General features: G+C 34.7%; 1 pseudogene; it reads left to right on the forward strand.

Moving 5' to 3' along the window:
* The first annotated feature begins 762 nt into the window (after positions 1 to 762).
* On the forward strand, positions 763 to 1,682 carry LOC100716585 (olfactory receptor 7E178-like; annotated as a pseudogene).
* Positions 1,683 to 17,024: the final 15,342 nt, after the last annotated feature.

A 17,024-nucleotide genomic window follows, 5' to 3' on the forward strand; every position in this document is an offset into this window, starting at 1 on the left:
AATGTGCTTTTCATCATTATTGTTTACTCTCTGGAAAGTACAGTGCAGTTAATGATGCATTTGTGGTCATAATGTTCCAAAACTATGTGCACCGATCTTAACCTCATTAACACAGATGAAAATTCATTACAGACAACAAGAAGATATATGTTAAACTATGCATACACAAAGAGTGAGTGAACACTTATTTCACTGCAGCACAAAAATCAGAAAATCTAAGAATGATGAAAATTTATGTCAGGTAACTAGCTGAATACAGTGTATTCTGACTATGACCAAATTCATTGTAGTTTATTTTCAGATAGTGCAGTTCTAGTGTTTGTAATATTTCCAACACCTAAAAATAAAGAGCATTGTATTTTCTGAGATTGAAATAACTTATAGTTGAATTTGAATGCATTTTATTTTCTTTCAGTAGAGTCATATTTTTTAAAGAGGGATGGGTTATGGTCAGTTAACATTCTTTCAACTCTTTTTCAAGAAATTACTGGTCTCGTAGATTTCTGAAGCCTACTGGTCTTGGTCTTGTAACATTGTGCTATAGAGCATCTGTAAAGTAAGACTGTATGGACGACTTTGCAAAACAACCCACCCAGTAATGCAGTCAAGGTTGTCACAATAGAAATGATTGCTGAAAGTTTTGGTCTTAATATAGGCATAATTTCTTTGGGGATATTTGTATACATAACATATGCAGAATTTTGTGTGATTTCACTTTTCTAGTGAATTTTCATTCTGAAAAGGTGTTCAAGAATTATCAAAATGTACAATCTAACATATGTCTCAGAATTTCATCTCATGGGCTTCTCAGATGACCCAGACCTGCAGTTGATCCTCTTTGGCCTGTTCTTGTCCATGTACCTGGTCACAATGCTTGGGAACCTGCTCCTCATCTTGGCCGTCAGCTTTGACTCACACCTCCATACCCCCATGTACTTCTTCCTCTCCAGCCTGTCCTTTAATGAAATCTGCTTCACCTCAACCACGGTCCCTAAGATGATTGTGGACAGCTTAACTCACAACAGAGTCATCTCCTACATGGGCTGCCTTACACAGATGTCTTTGTTTATCCTTTTTGGCTGTATGGATGACATGCTCCTGGCTGTGATGGCCTATGATCGCTTCGTGGCCATCTGCCACCCCCTGCATTATGCCTTCACTGTGAGTGCACACCGCTGTGCCTTATTCCTTTGCGCATCTGTCTTTCTTAGCCTTGTGGAGTCTCAGGTGCAAATTCAATTATTTTACTGTCTACCTGCTTCAAGCATACAGAAATTGGTAATTTCTTCTGTGACCCTTCTCAATTGCTCAATCTTTCATGTTCTGATCCTTTATTGAACACTGTGGTCACATATATTGGTGTCATCTATGGCTTTTTCCCCATCTTGGGGATCTTTTTCTCTTACTATAAAATTGTTTCCTCTGTTCTAAAAATACCATCATCCGAGGGGAGGCACAAAGCCTTTTCTACCTGCAGCTCTCATCTCTCAGCTGTTTGCTTATTTTATGGAACGGGCCTTGGGATGTACCTTGGTTCAGATGTGTCCTATTCTCCAATCAAGAATATGATGGCCTCCTTGATGTACACTGTGGTCATACCTCTGCTGAATCCTTTCATCTACAGCCTGAGGAACAGAGACATCAGTAGCACCCTAAAGAGGATTCTCAGCTGGAGAGTGTAATCCCAAGATGTTTGTGATCCATTTGGAATGTAGGTTTAAAATGTTGTGAAATTAAACATCCCAACTCGCATTTAAATACATTAGGTTTTGTTGGTTATTTTATTTCAGAACTTTGAGTCTTCATCATGTTTCATATTAGAAGAACAGCTAGTTTGGGAAGATGGGATTCATATGTATGCGAAATTTCTTTTTTGAAGTTGGAAAAAATGTAGTGATGGATAAAGAATATGGTTTGCATAAAATGATATCAATACATGCTTGAAAATTATAAAAATGATGTATTTATTTTTGTGTATCCAACTACATTGAAGGATAAAATGCTGAGGATTTTTAAATTTAAAGTGAAAAAAGTAAATCAAAATTTCAAAACATGATAATTAGAGGGTAACAATGGTTAATATATTTTGGATTGTTGTCTTTAAATTCATTACTCAGAGTACAAGATAACTGCATTTATTTTTTCAAAGAAATTAGCAGGAATATTTCTTTTCAATGACTTAGAAATTATTAATATAACTATCTTAATTATCACATATACATCGCTTATCTATCTATCTATCTATCTATCTATCATCTATCTATTTCATTGAACTCATACTAGGGAAACTATGATGCCTTTGGGTTTATTTCTCTTTTGATTTTGGTTCCTAGTTACATTCATTTATCTATAAAAGTCTGAATATTAAAACATTAACAGTAAATCTGTTTGAAGACAAATTGGGTAAAAAACCTTGAAGACATACAGGTAGGTAGAGAATGCATGAACAGGAATCAAACCACATGGGAAAATACTTCACAGAATCAATAGCTGGGATCACATCTTATTAAAAAGTTTCTGCATTTCAAAAAAAAAATCTCCAGCAGAGTGAAAAGAAAACCAACAAACTAGGAAAAAATCTTAGTGAACTGTCCCTCAGACAAAGAACTTCTGTCTAAAACATATAAGAATTAAAAAAATCAGGGCCCCCAAATTCATTCCAAATTCTTCTTCATTTGATAGTTTGTGTTGAGAAGTCTGTTATTTTGATGATTTTTAATTTGTAGGTGAACTGATTCTTTTCTATCGCTGCTTTTAATATTCTGTTCTTGTGGTGAATGTCTGGGATCTTGATTATTATGTGTCTTGGTGCAGAATTTTTTTGGCTGTAGATGGCTGGAGTTCTGTATGCCTCATTTATATGAATATCATTTCTTTTTCATATGCTTGGGAAGTTTTCCTTAATTATTTCTGTGAATAGGTTTTATAGTTCATTTGTGGTTACTCTTGCTTCTTTGCTCACATTTTTTATTCTTAAGGTATAGACACTCTTGTCATCTTCTAGCCTTTGAGTTGTTACTTCCTGGCTCCTTGTTATTTTTAATAGGTCTTTTTTTCATGTTCACACATTGTAAATCTCTCTTCAAGTTTCAAAAGGCTAACTTTATTTTTTGTCAAGGCATTTTGCCAGCTTTCAATTGAGTTTTTAGTTTCCTGGTAATCTCTTTAAATCTGTTTCATGTATTGCAGATTTTGTTTATATTCTTCACCAAAGGTTTCTCTTCCTTTTCTGGGTTTCTCAATTCATCCATCTGCATTTTTTGAGAGGGCCTTAGCATTTCTTTAATTAATCTTTTTATATCTTACCTCACTTGGATTAGAATTTCAGGTTTAAATTCTTCTATGAGATCATGAAGGTATCTCTTTATGTTCACTGATGTGGCTAATATTGCATGATTGCTGCACTGATTCTCTTCTGTATTTATCTCTGCTGGGCTCTTTTTCCTAGGGTCAGCAGCTGGAGGCTTTTTCTTTTTTCTTTCTCTTGTCATGTTTCTGGTTTCTTTCAGACAGGTGTGGGGAAGGTCTCAGGACCTCTCCGTATTGCTTATGATTTTTCCAAAATGTGCTGGTTGGTGTTTTGCTGCCTTCTCCAGTTTGCTGTTATCTGAGGTTCAGGCAGGGACGATGCGGAATGGCCCCTCTTCTCCGAGCCAGTCAACTGGCATTTGCCTTCAGCAACTTAGGCTGTGCTGTGGGGGATATCACAGGGTGAAGACAGTTTTATCCCTGGCTACTGAGTCCCAACCATGGGCATGATTTGCCCAAACTGATCCTACCAGTTCTCTCTGGGCCAGGGGTGGCTGACTAATGACACTGTGGTGTCAGACTTTGCCCCCACACCAAGATGTGTTCCAGCCAGCCACACCTACCACATGACCCAATTTCCAGCACTCACCAAGAATTACTGCAGCTCTCCACCTTGGTTCCATCCCATGATGCACCACACCCTCCCACCAAGGGCCTGGGACTCATTCACTCCCCATATTGGTCGCTCTAGCTTCAATGCAACCATGGATCATCTGACTCCATGGCCTTCCCAGCACAGCATGGGATGGGTCTCAGAGCATGTCTGTCTCCACTCATCCACCTATGTTTCTCGTTCTTCATCCTAGTTTTCGTTTTCCTTCAGTTTCCTACAGGGGTTGTGAGAATCTCTCCACTCATCCAGCCCTCTCTATGTTGGCAAATTGCAGCATCTGAGTTGGTTTTCCCAGAGAGGCTCTCTACTCAGCTAACTAGGAGGTGGCCATCTTCTTCCCCTCTCCATTTTCATCATTTCTCAAGGGAAGAAAGGGAGGTTGGTTTGGACTCTAACTGGAACATTACTGTGAACACACACCCCTTGCTCTGCTGTCACACATTTATATAAAAATCATTTGTTAGATTTGCAAAATAAAAGCAAGAATCTACATTTTAAACAAAGTTTGTACATTTATTCCTGGTGTCATATGCTGTTTTTTGGGAATTTATTTTTTCATCTTCTATTTTCTTGTCTTTTTTGTTCTTTTCTTTTCTTCTTCCTGTTGCTTCTATCTTCTTTTTGTAAGTTTCTTTTTGTTCTTCCTTGACTTATTTTTTTCCATACTTCATCTGGACTGCATTATTTGATCAGATTTATTTGCTGCATTTCCTCTATCTCTCTGAATAATACCATAATGTGTATACTTAGGTGTTATTTTTTCATATGTACATTGCTGGACATTTGGGTGATTTTCATGTTTTGATTTATGTGAATCATGCTGCAATATACATGCATTTAAATGTATTTGTTGAAGTTTTGTTACAGGCTGCATAATGGTGTTTCAGCCAATGGTGGACTTCCTGTGCTCTGATGGTCTTAAAATGGTGGCAGTGAATCTTTTATGCTTTTCAATGATGAAAGCAGCCCACTGTGGCATCTACAAAATGGATTAACCATCATTTTCTTAAAACATTATTTTCTCGGTGGTGTCCTAGTCAACACTTTTTTGTAACCACACAGTATGATATTCACACAATGACACAATCACTTAACATTTTCTCAGAACCTACCTTATCTGTTAATCATAAAAGGACTATAATTGGTTTTAATCTTAACATATTTAGATACCAGTTCAATGCTTATGTAAAAAAGCCACATTACATTTTTTTCATTTTAAAAATGGTCATATCCTATAAGTTTCTCTATACTGACCTGTTGTCTAACCATAAATCTTTTTTACACCTGAGGTTTTCAGCACTGAGGAAAGCCCCAAATCCTTGATGTGCATACCAGTAGTCTTATTCTTAGATAGATTTTCATGCCAAATACTCTGGATTCATTCATTATAATTCTTTTACTTCTAGGTGAGGGTAAGTCTTGTTAATTCATTTTTCAGCTCACATTGTAACTTATTTGTGAGAAAACACAATGTAAAGGATATAGAGAATCAAGTTAATACAGCTTTCTCATCTGCCATTGGGGATCATAATTAGACACCTTATATGATGTGAATAAAAATTCATAAATACATTGAATTGTACAGCTTATTGGTTCTTGGTGTATTTACTACAGTTTTATCTGTAGTTTTAAATATGTATTTCTATTCATGTGCCACAGGTTGAAGCCAATTTAATCAGAATGTACGTATATGAAGTTCTTAGGCTTTTTTTAACACCAGATTGGAAATCACTGCTTTGAAATATTTCTTTGCATTTTTATAATGCTTCTTTGATAGTACTAGTTATTATTTTCAATGACCTTGATAGCCTATATCAATGTAGACACATTCAGTGACATATTTCTTTTTAATATTTTATTAGCACATGCTTATGACAGATAGTGATAGAATTCAGAATGAAAGATTGATATGTATACATATCAAAGCTTTTTATAGATCACATTTCAGAAGTAATCTCCTGGAAACCACACTGAAATATGCATATTCAGCAACAGCTCTGTTGGAGAGAAAGTGAAACAATGTAGCTTTTCACATTATGAATGAAACACAAACCTGAATTCTATTGGAATTCATGTGCTTTAGCTAGAGAGATGATTAAAATAAACATTCCTTTGTACTACATAGCATACTAGTAACTGGTATACAAAAAAGTTATGATGTTTCGTTTGGTGAACAGTATGAATAATATTGGGGACTAGGACTCAGTAGTGACTATCCAAAAGTGAAATAAGCTACTTTTTATTGTTTTGAAGAGAAAAACAAATTTTCAAAACAAAATAATAGGAGAGTCACAAAAATTAATATATTTTGTATTGTTATCTTCAGAGTAGTTACAGAGAGCCATAATATATGCATGCAATATTGTCCAAACAACATTAGCACAAACTGTTCTTTACAGTGAACTGAGAGCAACTATTGGTATTACTATATTGACTATCTTGGGCATATTTTTTCTTTTCTTCTTTTCCCATCACGGTTTCTCTTTTATATGAACAATTTCTTCCCAGTTCACAATATCTATTGTATTCTTAAGATCTTACATATTCATACAGTTTCTAACACTTAGGGAGACAATATGATGCTTGTGGGTCTGATGTATTTCACTTATGAGTATGTATTTTCTGTTCCAGTAATATTTAGTGATTCTATTTAATATTTTGATCTTTTAAACATTTTGTCTCTATATCAGTATATATTAATAGACCAAACATAAATTCAAGGATTTGGGAATGAAAAGGAGTGCCATCCCAATGGATCCCACTGAAATCCAGATCGTCAATACCTGAATTCTGCTAAGATAGAAAATACAGAGAGAAATAGAAAGATTCCTTCACAAAATTGAATTGCCAAAACTAAATCAAGCAGATAATTCCAAATACCACAATTTCAGTTGATGATGCAAAATGTAGTTAAAATTTATCAACAAAGAAAAATAGGATCTGAAAGACTTATTGTTGAATTCTACAAGAAATTTAGAGAATACCCAATGCCATTAATGCTGAAATTCTTTGCATAAATTGAAAGGGGAGCAATAGTTCCAAAATCAACCTTGGAAGCAAGTATTATCTATATACTAAAACTAGAGAAGAAACTAACCAAGAAAGAAAACTACAGACCAATCCTTCAAACATAGATGCAAAAATTGTCAACGGATACTGGCAAACAGAATGTGACAAATCATCAAGAAGATTACACACTATGACCAAGTAGGACTCATCCCAGGAATGATTCAACATATGCAAATAAATAAATTTATTACACCATATTAACATAACCAAAGACAAAAATTACATGATCATCTCAATAGATCCAGAAAATGTATTTGAAAGAGCACAGTCTCCATTCATGATTTAAAAAATTCTACAGGAAATCAGAGTAGGTTATCTCCATCTCAATCTCAGTAAAAGTCCTCTATGACAAACCAATAGCTAACATCATACTAAATGGATAAAAACTGAGAACTTTCACTCTAAAATCAGGAAATAGGCAAAGATACCCACTATAACTACACTATTTATTAGAGTTCTAGGAACATTAACCAGAGCAATTAGACAAGTGAAAGAAATAAAAACAATAAGGATAGGAAAGAAAGATGTTAAATTATTATGTGCAGATGATATGATACTCTACATAGAAGAACCCAAAAAACAACCAAAACAACTCTAGATTTGATAAGCAAATGCAGCAGTGTAGCTGGATACAATATCAATGCTCAAAACCTAATAGCATTCTTGTACACAAGCAACAATATCACAAAGAGCAAAATTAGGAAATCTGGACAATTTTCACACATTTGAATAGCATTAAAAAATAAATATGTAAGAATCAATCTAAAAAAGGAACAAAAAGATTTACATGTGGAAAATTATAGTACTATTATAAAGGAGATTGTACAGAATATCAGTGAATGAATTTTCTTGCTCATAGTTTGAAGAAGCCACATAGTGAAAAAGACCATACTCCTAAAATTGTTTTACTCATTTAATGAAATTCCAATTAAAATACCATTAACATTCATCACAGAATGAGAGGAAAAAATTCTCAAATTCATTTGGAAATAGAGTAGACCTAGAATAGTAAAAGGAATTCTTGGTGAGAAAGGTAAGTCAGGGGGCATCACAATCCCTGACCTGAAATTATAGTACAAAGCTCCTGTGATAAAATCTGCATGGTATTGATGAAGAAGAGACCTGAAGATCAGTGAAACCAAATACAAGATGTAGAAACAACTCTAAAGGCACTCAGACACTTTCCCTTGTACAAAGTGACCAAATACATCCACTGGACAAAACATAGTCTCTTTAATAAATAGTGCTGCCAAAATTGACTTTCCATATGCCAAAACAAGTTAGTTTGATGCACATATCTGGTACTGGCATTTGTAAAGCTCTTGACAATGTTCAAGATTTTAGGTTTACTATCATTGTCCTCATCATTGTTAGCACTATCATAAGTGCTTTGGATTCCCTAATTTATCTCTCTATGAGTCATTTGTTTACAAGCAGTGTATTAGAATGCAGTGTACTTTGAATGCAGCCACATTGCTGAATTTGATTATTAAACTTAGAAGACGTTTGGTGGAATTTTGGAGCCTTCTGTGTAGAATATATGACTATGATAATTTTCTTCCTTTCTTCTCCTTATTCTTTTTATTTCTTTCTCTTGTTTCATTGCTCTGGATAATGTTTCCAGCATGACATTGGAAAAACTCTTAAGAATCAATCTAAAAAGGACGTAAAATATCTATACACTGAAAATTACGTATCTGAAAAATGAGATCAAAAATGATATCACAAAATGGAATGATATTCCTTGCTTATGGATAAGAAGAATGTACATAATAGAAAATGACCTTATTGCCAATATTATTGTGCAGATTAAAGGCACTCTCAAACCCAGTTATTATTAGCAAACCTCACAGAACTAGAGAAAACATTCCTAAAATTCATTTTGGAACAAAAGAGACATAGAACAGGTAAAGGAATTCTGAGCAACAAATACAAGGCAGAAGGAATCACAGTCCCTGACTTGTAATTATACTACAAAGCTATTATGATAAAATCATCATTGAACTGGAAAAAATCAGACCTGAGGATAAATGAAACAGATTAGAAAATGCAGACATGACTCCAAACATGCTCAGCCAAATTATCTTTGACAAAAAAGGCCAAACATATTCACTGGAAGAGATTCAGCCTCTTTAATAAGTGATGCTGTCAACACTGGCTTTCCAAATACTAAAGCTTAAAACTAGAACCATATCTATCACCATACACTAAATGAAAGTCAAAGTAGATCAAAGTCTAAATATTAAAATAGAAAGACTATGTATGTCATTAAAGAAAATAGGTAGAAATCTTTTTTAAATTTTATTTAAATAGAATAAGGAAAAAACAGAAAAAGGGTACAAGTAATACAGAATTTAAAAAAATACACAATAAGAAATCATTAATTAATAGATTATATATTGTCATCTTAGAGATAATTTTTCAAGGCAGCTTCCTGTTGCACTGGACCAGTGTAGTGGGTCCTGAGCAGGCCTGCACAGTTCTCCCTGCTCCCTGCTGGGCTTGCCAAACCCTGGTGTTCTGGACCTGCCAGTGCTATACCTTCCAGAGGCTGAGGACCCTGGGGTGAGTGTCCCTGCACCATTCCCCTGAGCTAAGCAAGTTTGGGACAGTCACTTGGCCCAGGACAGGGTATTTTGAAGCTTCCTGTTACACTGGACCAGATCAGCAGGTGATGTATGGGTCTGCACTGGTCTCCCCACTCCCTGCCAGGCTTGGCAGACTCTATAGTTCTGGGCCTGCCAGCAACATCTGTTCTAGAGGCTGGGAAGCCTGGAGTGAGTGTCCCTGCACCTTCTCCCAACCCCAGATAATTTGGGACCCTCACTGGTGCCTGAAAAGGGAACTTCATGGCTTCCAGATGCACTGGACCATGTTGGTGAGTGCAGAGCAGGCCTGCAATGTCCTCCCCACTCCTGACCATTCTTTGTTGACTCTGGAGTTCTAGGCAAGTGTGAGCCATTGGTTCCAGAGGCTGGGCAACCTGGGGTGAGTTTTCCCACATCATACTCTGAGCCCAGGTAGTTTAGGATCCTCACTCAGCCAGACAGGGAACTTTTTGGCTTCCTATTATACTGGACTGCATTGGAGGGTCTCGAACCAGCCTCCCCCGCCTGCAGTGACCCTCTGTCAATCTGGGGAACTGGGCAGTCAGAGCCCCAGGAGCTGAGGGCATAAAAGAGGATTTCGAACAGACACTGGGGAAGGCTTGGAATAACACTTGAAACACAGAAATATAGGAAAATGACAAAGTTAAAGGCCAAAATACAATCTCAAACCTCCAGCCCATCCAAAAAAACCTTAGGAACTATGTACATAAAAGAAAATATATGCCATACACCTGAAATGTTGGACATAATAGCAACTGAAATAAAGAAGAAACTCCATGAAGCTTTAAAGGAATTCAAATTAGAAATAGTCTCCCAAGTAAAATAAATGATGAAAGAAATGAAGGAGATGCTAAAGAAGACACAGTTAAAAACTTGGAGGAAATAAACAAAAAGAGACTATCCTTGGATGAACAATATGAGAAACAAACAGAATACATAAAGCATATGCAAAAAGATATACAGGAAATCAAAAATTCCATTGAAAGTGGTAAAAACCGCCTTAACAAAAGTGAAGATAGAATTTAAGACTTCGAAGACAAGATTGCAGCTAGTGAACATGAAAGAAAATATCTTTTAAATATAACACGGAATCAGGAAATAACAATTCAACATATGCAAGATGATGTAAAGAAAAAAACCATAAGATTGATAGGGATAAATATAAAAGAAGGGGACAACATAAAGGATGTCAAGAGGTTATTTGGAGAAGAAATACCTGGAAATTTGCTGAACATGACATTGGAAATCAACATCAAGATCAGTGAAGCATATAGAACTCCAAATTGTCATAACCAAATAAAACTACACCCAGACATATAATAATCACCATCCTAGAAATGCAACATAAGAATAGAATATTAAAAGCTGGCACAGAGAAAAGACACATCACTTATAAAGGAAAACCTACCAGAATCAATGAAGACTTCTCCACAAAAACAATAAAGTCAAGAAGAGAATGGAGTGAAGTATTTCAGATCCTAAAGGAAAATGATTTCCAAACGAGACTGATGTACACTGAAAAAACTGTCCTTCAAAGCCAATAGAGAAATAAGATACTTCCATGATAAAGAAAAGCTGAAGAACTTCATGATCACCAAGTCAAACTTGCAAAGAATACTGAAAGTTTAGGTAAACTTAGGAAAAAAAAAAACACTAAGCAAAGCAGCAATTAAACAGAACAGAAAGATAAAGATGCAACAGCAGAAAGATAACATGTCAACCATAAACCAACATACAACAGTTATAACCATTAATGTAAATGGACTCAATGCACCAATTAAAAAAAACAGACTGGCAGAATGGATCAAGAAACAATATCCAACCATATGCTATCTACAAGAAACCCATTGAATCCAATAAGATACTTATAGACTGAAAATCAAAGGATGGAAAACAATACTTCATGCAACAGGAACCCCAAAAAGCAGGAGTAGCTATGCTGTTTGCATACAATGTGAACTTTAAACCAATAATGATTAGAAGAGATAAATGTCACTACATACTGATTAGGGGAAAATTTCAAGAGGAAGATACAATCATCATAAATACATATGCACCAAATTTCAGAGCACACAGTTATATAAAACAAGTATTAACAGTAATGAAAAATCAAACTATCAGTAACATTATTGTAACAGGAGACCTTAACACACCATTGACACAAATGGTCAGATCAACCAGACAGAAAATCAGCAAAGAAATAGCAGAACTGAATCACACATGTGAACAAAAGTACTTGATAGACATTTCTAGAGTGCTCCATCCAACAACTTTAGAATACACATTCTGCTCAGGAGTACATGGGTTATTTTCTAAAATAGACCACATATATGCTCACAGAACAAATCTAAATAAATGGAAAAGAGTTGAAATTATCCTTTGCATGTCATTGGATCATAGTGCCACAAAATTAGAAATTATTGATAGAAGATACTGCAAAAATCCCACAAACACTTGGAAACTGAATAACACACTTCTGAGTAACCAGTGAGTCACAGGGGAAATTAAAGAAGAAATTAAATAATACTTACAAGCAAATGAAAATACAAATACAACTTACTGGAATCTGTGGGAAGCAATGGAAGCCATCCTCAGAGGGAAGTTTATTGCACTGAGTTTCCAAATCAGGAAAACAGAACAAATACAAATAAATAACCTGATGCTACAACTCAAACATCTAGAAAAAGAAGATCAAGTCAAGCCTAAAGCCAAAAGAAAGGAGGAAATTATAAAAATCAGAGCAGAAATTAATGCAATAGAGACTAAGAAAAAAATCCAAAGAATCAATGAATCAAAGAATTGGTTCTTTGAAAGAATATATAAAATTGATAAGCCCCTAGCCAACCTTATTTTAAAAAGGGGAGAAAAAGCTTAAATTCATGCAATAAGAAATGAAAAAAAAATGAAATCACTATAGACTCTACAGAAATACAGAAGGTTATCAACACCTATTTCAAAAACTTCTACTCTCAAAGGTTTGATAACACAGAAGATATAGACATATTCCTAGAAACATATGAAGAACCAAACCTAGGTCAAGAAGATGTAAAACTGCTGAATCATCCAATTTTTATTAATGAAACTGAAAATGAATTAAGTCCTTGCGTACAAAGAAGAGGCCAGGCCCAAACGTATACTCTGCAGAATTCTACAAGAAATACAAAAAAGATTTAATGCTGACATTCCTGAATGTCTTCAATGAAATTCAAAGGGAAGCAATCTTTCCTAAGTCATTCCAGGAAGCAAATATTACTCTAGTAACAAAACCTGAGAAAGACCCAACTAAAAGTTATTAGCCCAAACTCCCTAATAAACATATGCAAAAATCCTCAATAAAATATTGTCAAATCTCATGCAGCAAATCATCAAGAAGATTATACACTACACCAGAACCAAGTGGGATTTATCCCAGGCATGCAGACATGTTTCAACATATATAAATCAAAATGTAGTCCACCATATAAATATAGCCAAAAGTACGAATCACCTTATCATTTCTATAGATGCAGGAAAAATTTTTGATGAGGTCCAACATTCACTCATGATAAGAATTTTACAGAAAATTGGAATAGATGGTCTTTACATCAACATAATAAATGCCATCTACAACAAACCAACCACAAGTATCATACTAAATGGCAAAAAACTGAAGGCCTTTTCTTCAAAATCAAGCAAAAGACAGGGATTTCTTTTATCACCATTCCTATTTAATACAGTACTTTAAGTACTAGTTATAGCAGTTAGGCAAGAGAGAGAAATAAAAGGGATAAAGAGAGGAAAAGAAGAAGTTAAATTATCATTATTTGCAGATGACATGATACTCTACATAGAAGAACCCCAAAACTCCATTGAAAGACCCCTAGATATAATAAATAAATTCAATAATGTAGCTGGATACAAAAATCAATACTAAAAAATCAATGGCGTACATATACACTAACAACAAATTACAGAGAAAGAAATAACAGAAGCCACACCCTTCACACTAGCAACCAAAAACATGAAATATTAGAAATTACTCTCATGAAAGAAGTGAAAGACCTATACGCTGAAAATTACAATACACTAAAAAAAAAAAAAAAGAAATTGAAGATTACCTCAGAAAATGAAAAGACATCCCTTGCTCATGGATAGGAAGAATAAATATTGTGAAAATGGCCATTCCCCCAAAACTATTATGCAGATTCAATGCAACCCCAATAAAAATACCATCAACATACCTCATAGATCTCGAGAAATGACTCCTAAAATTCATCTCGAGCGAGAAGAGACCTAGAATAGCAAGGACAGTTCTAAGCCGTGAAGGCAAGGCAGTGAGGCATCACAAACCTTGACTTGAAATTATATTACAAAGCAACTATAGTAAAATCAACATGGTATTGGAATCAAAACAGAGCCAAAGATCAATGAAATAGATTAGAAGATGCAACGAAATCTATGAACACATTCAAACACCTTAACTTGATAAAGGAGCCAAACAGGTTCACTGGAAGAATGACAGTCTCTTTAATAAATGGTGATGGAAAAATTGGTTCTCTATATGCTGAAAACTAAAACTAGACCCAGGGCTATCACAATATACCAAATTAAAATTTAAATGTCTCAAAGATCTGAATATTAAAACAGGAACTCTAAATATATTGGAAGACAAATTGGGTAAAAACCTTGAAGACATAGGGGTAGGTAGAGAATCCATGAACAGGACTCAAACTGCATGGGAAATTCTTCCCAGAATCAATAACTGGAATCACCTCTTATTAAAAAGTTTCTGCATGACAAAAGAAGTCTCCAACATAGTAAAAAGAAAACCCACAAACTGAGAAAAATCTTAGTGAACTCTCCCTCAGACATAGAATTTCTGTCTGAAACATATGAAGAAATAAAAAATCATACCCCCAAAATTCAAAGATCCAATCCAAAAACAGGCATCTGAGATGAATACACACTTCTCAGATGAATAATACAAATGGCAAATAAGTACATGAAAAATATTTATCATTATTAGTCATTAGAGAAATGCAAATTAAAACCACACTGATATTCAATCTCACTCCTGAAAGAATGGCCAGGAACAAGAAAACCATCAACAACAAATGCTGGAGGGGCTGTGGGAAAAAGGAACTCTCCCTTACTGTTGGTGGCAGTGCAACTGGTGCAACCATTGTGGAGGTCAATCTGGAGGTTTCTCAAAAAGCTGGGATTAGAAGTCCCATTTGTTCCAGCCAATCCACTAGGCATATTCCCAGAAGAAGTGAAAGCATCATACCAAAGTGATATATGTGCACTCATATTTATAGCAACATAATTTGCATTCTTGGAAACAACCTGAGTGTCCATCACCTGAGGAATGCATAAAAACGGTGTGGTATTTTTATACATTGGAGTGCTACTCAGCTGTAAACAAGGATCATGTTGAGATATTTATAAATAAATGGATGCAGCTTGAGACCATATTCATAAGTGAAATAAATCAAACTCACATGTATGAATACCGAATAGTTTCCCTATTGTAAGAAATGATTCAAATACATAAATTATGTGGTAATCATGATTCCCCATTATATGGCTTTGTAGCCTTATATAGGTTTTACTCATTAATTGGAATGGTTTCATTTTGGGCTGTTTGATATTATTGTCTATGATGACATGATCAGCTATTTTGAAGAAAACAAGACATCATAATAGCTAGTGCTGATTTAATATCATCTGGTTTTGAAGTCCCACCAAACTGCTATTTTTCTATCTCCATTGGTTTTATCATGTTGTATCTTACTGGATTTCATTTTATGTGATAGTATAAACAAAAATTTTTATAGGCAAATATATAATATAGAAACCATTGTTTGTTTTTGGTTAGCTGGCTCTAAATACCCTATAATACTTTCATCCTCTTGAATGCTTTCACACTGTGGTAATATGTTTGATGCTGTAATATATGAAGTTATACTCCAATATTTCAAGGAAAGAGACACTATGGCAGCTACTATTAAATTGGGTTATCTTGTGTGAAACACTATGTTGATGAAATTGTTCTGCTTTGACCTGTATTGTTATGTTGTTATGTTCTCTTTTATCTCAATCTCCACCTTTTAAAAAATTTATATTTTAAATTTATTTTTTAATTAAGGGAAAAATTTGAAAAATAGGCTATATTATATTAACTTTTTTGATTTCATATTAACTGGATTTGAAACCTTGTATTGCTCTCACCATCTTGTTTGGACTGATTTTACTCTATTCTGTTCTGTTTGATACTATCAGTTTTGAGGGTATAGGCAACTAATTTGAATGAAGTAAGATTCACTATGGTGCCCATTCTGGTTTGACTATTATCTTCTTTTGAAGTCCTGTAATGTCTCCAATGTTTAGGTTTTATGGGTCTTGTTCTGTACTGTTTTGTTCAATTTTATTATACCTAATGATATAGGCAATTCTTTTTAAGGTAGTAAGAGGCATTATGGTAAAAAAAGAGAAAAGAAAGTGGTCTAAAGGATACAACTGCATGTATATTTAAGAGTGTAGGATAGAAAAACATATTACTGAGTTTTTGTTCGATCACTGAACAGAACTGTCTGCAATCTCACTGTATGAATGTCCCCTTTGTGTGCTTTAATTTTGTAATTTTAACAACTGTTTCTAAGATGACAATATGTAATCTATTAACTAGTGATTTCTTAATGTATATTTTTTCTTGAAGTTCTGTACTATTTGTACCCTTTTAATGCTGTGTGTTTTTTCTCTTTTTTCTCTTTAAATACATAAAAAAGAAATGCTAAGCACCTCTCCATGTGCCTCTCCACCTCACCATGTTAAGATGGAAGAATGGAGGACACAAAAAAAGGAGAGAAGCATTTCAAGAAGAATATTAAAAAACATACAATACATGAAGCAGGTTCAAAGAGATTACCAGGAAATTAAAAACTCCATGGAAAGGTGGCAAAACTGCATGAAGGAAACTATGGATAGGTTATCAAAACTGGAGGACAGGTTTGAAATGCGGGGTCATGAAAGGAAAAATTTCATAAAAATAACAAGGAAACAAGCAGTAACAATACAAAGACTAGAAGCTGACAAAAGGATCCATAACTTAAGAATAAAGAATGTGAATGAAGAAGCAGGAGTACAAACAAAGGAACTACAAAGGCTATTCACAGAAATAGTTAAGGAAAACTTCCCAAGCATAGGCAAAGGAAATGATATTCAGATGAATGAGGCGTACAGAACTCCAGTCACCTACAACCAAAACAGAGCTACACCCAGGCATATCATAATCAAGATCTCAGAAATTCTATATACAAACAGAATATTAAAAGCCATCAGAGAAAAGAAACTGATTGCCTGTAAAGGAAAACCCATCAAAATCATGGCAGACTTCTTGACACAGACCATCAAATCAAGAAGAGCCTGGAGCAAAATATCCCAAG

The sequence above is a fragment of the Cavia porcellus genome, unplaced genomic scaffold (assembly GCF_034190915.1).
Source record: "Cavia porcellus strain 051 isolate PalLab524CR breed Dunkin Hartley unplaced genomic scaffold, mCavPor4.1 scaffold_17, whole genome shotgun sequence".
NCBI lineage: Eukaryota > Metazoa > Chordata > Mammalia > Rodentia > Caviidae > Cavia > Cavia porcellus.